The sequence below is a fragment of the Corvus brachyrhynchos genome, unplaced genomic scaffold, assembly GCF_000691975.1.
Source record: "Corvus brachyrhynchos isolate BGI_N302 unplaced genomic scaffold, ASM69197v1 scaffold19, whole genome shotgun sequence".
Taxonomy (NCBI): domain Eukaryota; kingdom Metazoa; phylum Chordata; class Aves; order Passeriformes; family Corvidae; genus Corvus; species Corvus brachyrhynchos.
In genome coordinates this window covers 134767-140987 of record NW_008246061.1, presented here as the reverse complement: position 1 = coordinate 140987, position 6221 = coordinate 134767, and the positions used below count along the sequence as shown (strand labels likewise).

General features: G+C 55.9%; 1 long non-coding RNA gene across 1 annotated transcript in view; it reads left to right on the top strand.

Moving 5' to 3' along the window:
• LOC108449693 overlaps window positions 1-4627 on the top strand; it is a 38575-nt gene extending 33948 nt beyond the window's left edge. The window contains exon 6 of the long non-coding RNA XR_001865958.1: window positions 2739-4627. This is a non-coding gene — a long non-coding RNA (uncharacterized LOC108449693). The remainder of the gene's footprint in view (window positions 1-2738) is intronic.
• The last annotated feature ends 1594 nt before the right edge of the window (window positions 4628-6221 follow it).

The window sequence follows — 6221 nt, the reverse complement described above, 5'->3', positions numbered from 1 at the left end:
CGCTGCCGCCTTTCTCCAGATGGCATTTCTCAATGAAGCCTCTCCCAGAAATAGCTGCGCACTCAGAGCAGACGGCTCTGCAAATAGCTCCTCTCCTGAGCAGAGGAGGCAGCACGGTCGGAGCAGCGTCCTCTGTGTCCCTTCCACCCTCTCGAGTGCCTCGGCACTGACTCTGCTTCCCCTGAGGCACCTCTGCCTCCAGGGAAGTGGGGATGTGCTGGGATCCCTGGCTTTGCTGCAAGAGCTGGCGGGCTGCTCATTCAGCCCCGGGCGTCCCACAGCCCCACCGAGAAGGATGGCTGGTGGCTTCCTGAGCAGGGCAGGTGGCCTGGGGGACACAGCACATGGCCCCTCTGCCACGGTGGCCAGGCATCACCACCCCCAGCTGCTTTGCTGCCTTATGGGCCTTTTTATATGCTTACTGTGCCATCGTAAAATGGGGCAGTACAATCTTCTCTGTAGGTTTAACCGATTTATTAGTAGTCTGTAATGTCAGTAAAAGCTCATCCATAAATCTGATCTTTAGAATTTATGGGGCAAACATTCCAGCGCCTTATTAAAGGCACAATTCATAAACGCCTATAAGTACCAGCTCGGCGGCAGCAGGAGAGAGTTATCCTGGGGGAGGGAAGGGTGGTGAGCTCAGCCCACCACACGGAGCCTTCACAATCTTTGGGTAGCAAATCATGTGAGGGACTGTCCCCTCCAGCCGGGAGGTGCCTGTCGCCCCCGGCTCTGCACTGTGCAGGCACCGAACCCAGGGTCCCAGCCCTGCAGGCTCCCGGCCCCCCAGCCCTCTCCCCCGGGACCCCACAATCTGCCATCACCTCGTGCCTAGCCCAGGGTGCTGGTATTTACCACTGAAGTGCGCCGAGTGTAATTGCTAATCAGATACAGGCAATCAATCCACGCTCCCGTCACTGGGGAAGGGCTGCTTCCCTGCTGAAGGTGACTCCTGCGGGAATTCAGATTTAAAAATAAAGGCGATAGTCATCAGCAGTTCATTAAATTGGCATCGGGCTCATTTGCACTCAGTGAGGGGATGAGGCAGAGGCGTCTGTGCCGCCTCCCCTGCCCTCACTCTGGGGTGTCCGCAGGAGATGCTTCCAGTGGGATGAGGCTCCTGGGAGCCCTCCCTCATTTATTCCTCCTGTCCCGGTGTTACTGCAGTCATGAGTCAACAGTGCGGTGCATTTAAATGCAAACCACCATTATCCGTCATTAAAAGCTCTGTCACCACCCAGACTGCACGGCGATAGGGCGATAGTTATTGTCCCATCCTGGTCCCGGGGACACACGGCTTCCCTGCCCCTCCTGCAGCCGCAGGGATGCGCGCCGGCCGTGCCGCGTGTCCGCGGTGGGGGAGGGCTCTGCTGGCTCAGGTGGCTGACATCCGACTGTCCCTTCGTGGTGGCCTCAGAGCTGAGAGGGGAAGTGCAGGAGAAGCAGGCCTGGAGGGCACGGGGGTGCCATGGTGCAGGACAGATGCGGGGACAGGCACCACACATGCCAGGGATGCTCGAGAATGGGCTGAGATCCCGGAGCTGGTGAGTGCTGCAGGGCCTTTGCGGATTCACAACCGATTGTTCCCAAAGATGGACCATCCCAGCAGAGTCCAGGTGTTATTTCCAGCAGGGTTTCCCATCCCTGAGACTGGGCACAGGCAGGAGAGTGATGCTTCTCCTAGCTGCCCCATGTCCTCCATCACCTGCCAGGGACAAAAGTGGCTGCAAAATCATCCCACAGCATCGCTTCCTGCTCCCCACCTGGTCCGGGGGGGTTCATGTTTCCTCTCCATGAGCCCACCAGGATGCAGCCCCTGTGCTCCTCATGAAATGCCAGCACGAGCAGAGCTGCTGTTTCCTGTAACTCTTGGTGATTCCCTGTCCTCAGGATTTGGAGATACTATTTCCCTCTTGGAGGAGGGAAGTGAGTGAGGCAGAGCACCTTCGGTAGTGGTGTTGATTCAGAGCTCATAATTTAATTAAGAGAGAAACGAGATCAAAAGGAGACGGTATTAAAAAATAAATCAGGTGAAGGGAGTGGAGTTCCGTCCTTTAATTACAGATTGGATTTGTAACAGAGAGCGACTCAATCACAAGGGAAAAAAAAGGTGTCAAGTGGAGAGACACCTTCCCTGGGTTAATTACTGCTAACGCTAACGGGGAGGGGATGATTGGGGTGGGTGTTGGTGAGCTGGAAACCCTCCGACGTTCACAGTGATGCTGACGGTGTCTGGTGTCCCAGGATCCTCGGGATGCTGGGCAGTGATGGGGGCTCGATGAGTTGAGAGCTCTGAGGGCAAACAGCTCATGGCTGGGTCCAGGCATGGCCTGGGGAAGCAGTGGCCAGGGCGATTCTGGTTTTGGGGGCCACGGGCTGTGCCGTCGGCAGTGGCGTTGGGGACCGGGGCCAGGCTGGCAGCAGCCCGATTTGTGCAATAATTAATTCTCCTTTGATCATCTGCTGTGTAAATCATCAGTGGCCAGGAGTTAATCATGCATATGAAATGAATCCTTCTCCTGCCTTAATGAGCGCTGAATCGTGACGGGCATCTATTTACTTCTGACACTTTCATCTCTTTGACAGTATGAACAATTAGTTGTTTCCAATAATCTCCGGCTTATTCTATTGAATATATATATATATATATATATGTGCGTGTCTGAGAGCAAGCAGCCTTTTACTTTGTACTCCTGCTCCCAGCGTTGTCCCCCTAATCTTTGTTTTTTTTTTAGTCTCAGGCAAGGATTTGTTTCTGGGAGCGATGCGAGGGCTCTGCAGGCACCCAGCTCCTTGCTGTCCCAACGACGATGACGCTGGTGGCAGGATTCCTTCCATCCCAGCAGCTTTGAGCCTGGGCTTTGCACAGTTAACAGGAAACAAGAAGCCTGTTTGAATGTTTCCGCCTCCATCTACCTGGAACGAACCGCAATTAATCCACCGGTTGCGCCGCCAACGCAGTGTTGTAATTGGATTAATTAGAGCGGAGCTGGCGGCCGCACTGGGGAGGTTTGGCCCCGGCTGCAGCCTCCTCCAGCGTTGGGATTCGTGGGATCCGTGCCTGCCGGGCGCTGGACCAGCAGCACCAGGGGATGCCGAGGCAGCACTCACCGGGCCGCGGGCGATGGAGCTGGCTGATGGCTCAGGGAAACGACCTGTCCGCTAATTGGAGTTGATGAGGCGTGGCCTGGTTAACGGGGCTTGTAAAGAGGCAGCAGGAGCAGAGGGGGCTGTGTGTGGGTTCTGCTGTCAGCCGAAGGGACCCAGAGGAGGAGCCGGGTGGGTGTTAAGGCAGGTGGGGCACGGAGTCACCTTCCCCATCACCCCTGACTGCCGGAGGGGCAGTGGGTGGTGCTGCCTCCGCCCCAGATTTTGGGGAGAAGCACGGATGAAGGTGAAAGTGGAATGTGAGTCCTGCAGCAAGGCTGAGTAGGACAATCCTGGCCGTGCTGGACCCTATCCTGCTGTTCCTGTGCCAAGCCTGGTGCCCATCGGCCTGGAGGAAAGGTGGGGGACAGATCTGTAGGGGCACGGTGCCTCCAGGCACAAGGAGCATCCCTAAAGGCTGTGGGAGGATGTCAGCCCTGCTCTCCCTGAGCTGAATTGGGTCTAACCTGGTTCAGCTGGAAACCAGTTGTCACAGGGGATTTACTGCAATTGCCTTAATCAACAAGAAAAGCCCTTGGGAAAGCCGGCAGTTCCCTGTGCCGGGGGCTGCAGGAGCACTGAGCTGACTGCTGGCGCTTTTGAAACCCTCGGAGCAACCCTTACTGGTGCAAGGCCAGCTAATCCTCAGCTAACCAGAGCAGTACAAACCACCCCCAAACTGCTGAGAACAGGCTCTGCACCCTAAACCATGCAGGACCCAAGGCTGTAGGACTCCCTCCCTGCTGAAGGGAGCCAGGACCCAGCAGTGCAGCCACCAACCCAGCTCAGGATGCTGAGGAGGTGATACCAGCGGGCACAACCCAGCCTCCAGGTATTCTCTTCCTCCTTTACCCAAAAGGAAGAACAAAATCCCACCAGTTCCTTCATTCTCCAGAAAAATTAGGGCTTTTTTTTCTGAGATGAATCAGCCTCCCCAGGAGGCACGTGGGGTGATGTGTGGATGCAGCCTCAGCATTAGCCAGGTAATTTGGGGCTGAGGAGGTGACCCAGAAAGGACATCAGGGCTGCTGCAAGGGGGAGTGGGGGTCTCTGGCCAAGCAGGAAGGGTTTGCCACAGCCTTGGGCTCATCCAAGCTCACAACAACAGCCAGCAGGGAAGAGGACCTTTCCAAGAGCCAGACACACCCAGATACCGCCAACAGCTCTGGAGCCCGTGGGAGGCGTTGGGTACTTGCCCCACCCTGGCTGGAAGATCCCATTGTCCTCAGGGCTCTGCTGTGACCTTGGGGCGAGCTCCAGGAGCTGTCAGTTCTTGACCCAGCTTGCAAACCACCCTGAACGGTGACAGCAAGGTCAGCAAGATTTAGGGCCCCTGGACACATCCTTAGTCACATCAGTTCCTCTGGTGTATACTTGGCTGTAATTTAGCCTGGTTTAATTGTGCTTAAATTAGCCACAAATGGAACAGCACTGCAGCTGCGCTCAAAAATATATAAAATTACAGCACACTAAAACATTTCCACGTTTCATTAGTGTGTCTTAATGGGAAGTGTCTGCTCCCCAAACTCTCTGTTTACTCTCCAGAGCAGTAAAAGTTTACACATTTGCCGTTGTGCTGCCCATTAACACTGCAAAATCCTCTGTGTGTTTTGCAGGGGCAGCACTGCTCCTCACAGGGATGGAAAGCCTGAAATTTAGGGGGACTGTGCTCTCCTGAGGCATTTCTGCATGGGCGGGAGTGAGCTGAGCAAGGAGCATCCTGACTGCCAGGTGGGAGCAATCTCACACCGCAGGAGAAGCACAAGAGCCCCATTCCCGGGATGGTGCTGCCTGTCCCCCTGGCTTTATCAAAGCTCCAGCTTTCTCCCAAGCAGGGTAATGCCTCGAATCCAAATCAGGAAGCTTTTTCAGTGGAAGCAGCATTTTAGCAGAAGCCTATTTAACGCTTAGGCTGACGCCCTCGAGTGCTTTATTTTAAAGCATTTTTGTTCTTCTCCATTATCAGTAATAGTCTATAAAAGCCAAAACGCAGCACTTTGCTCCTGCCTGCTCCTGCCTGCTCCATCCCCCTGTGGTGTGGGCAGCCCTGCATGGCAGAGGCTGAGGAGGCTCCTCTGTCCACAGCTCCCACTGCCCCAGCACGATAATCCAGAGGGGGAAAAATCCAGGGGAAAAAACTCAGCAAGAGGTGATTGCATGGGGTCAAACCACTTTCCCCATCAGCATTCCCCAAACAACTTTCCCCAATGCCTTTGGTCTTGGGCAGCATCTTCCCAGGGGATCATGTCGTGAAAGGAGTTTTAAGATTAGAATACAAAGTAAAAGGGTGGGGATTGTCCCTTGTCCCTCTCCCACTTTATCCAGATCTCAGCTTCCCCAGGGAAACGGACTTTTGTACAAGGGGTGGCCAAGGAAGGGTGAGGAGTGAGCTCGAGCAGTTTGGGGGATTCAAACCTCCTCCTGCTCCTGACTTGGCTCATGGGTTCAGAACAGAGAGGTGCTGCCAGGCACAGGGAGCTGCTGGAGGAAGGGGAGCAGGAGCTGGGCTGTCCCCGGGAAATGGAGTGAGCCAGGAATGGAATCATCTCAGCGCTGGCTTGGAGGAAGACGTGCATCCTGAGTCTGACCCCTTCCACCTTTCCCAAGCTGGAGGCAAAAGCCCGATGCCTTCCCGCTCTGCAGCCCAAACTTGTGCTGAGCATCCCCAAACTCCCTCCTCCAGCCAGACCCGAGCTGGAGGCTGGGATCCGACCAAGCTGGCTCCGCCTCGTTAGGCAGTAATTACTTCAACAGGCAGCGGTGCTGTTCGTGTGATTGGAGGCTGCTAATTGCCAGCGGGGAGGGCAGTGAGAAGAAAACAGCCTTGCTCTCCCCCGCTCCGGGGTACATCCTCGGGGCCCTGGGAGCTTCTGCCTGCGGTCGGGGGTTGCCTGTGCCCCCCGCAGCCCAGCGAGGGGCTTTGCTCCCGGTCTGGAAAGCCGGGCCCTGTCTCTTCTGCCCGGACACATGTGGCTGCGGGCTCTGCCCCCTCTGCCCCCCTCTGCCAGCTGCGTCAGACCTTTCGGCGATGGCACTCGGAGAGCAGCGGCGGCTGCGCAGCTTTGCCGCAT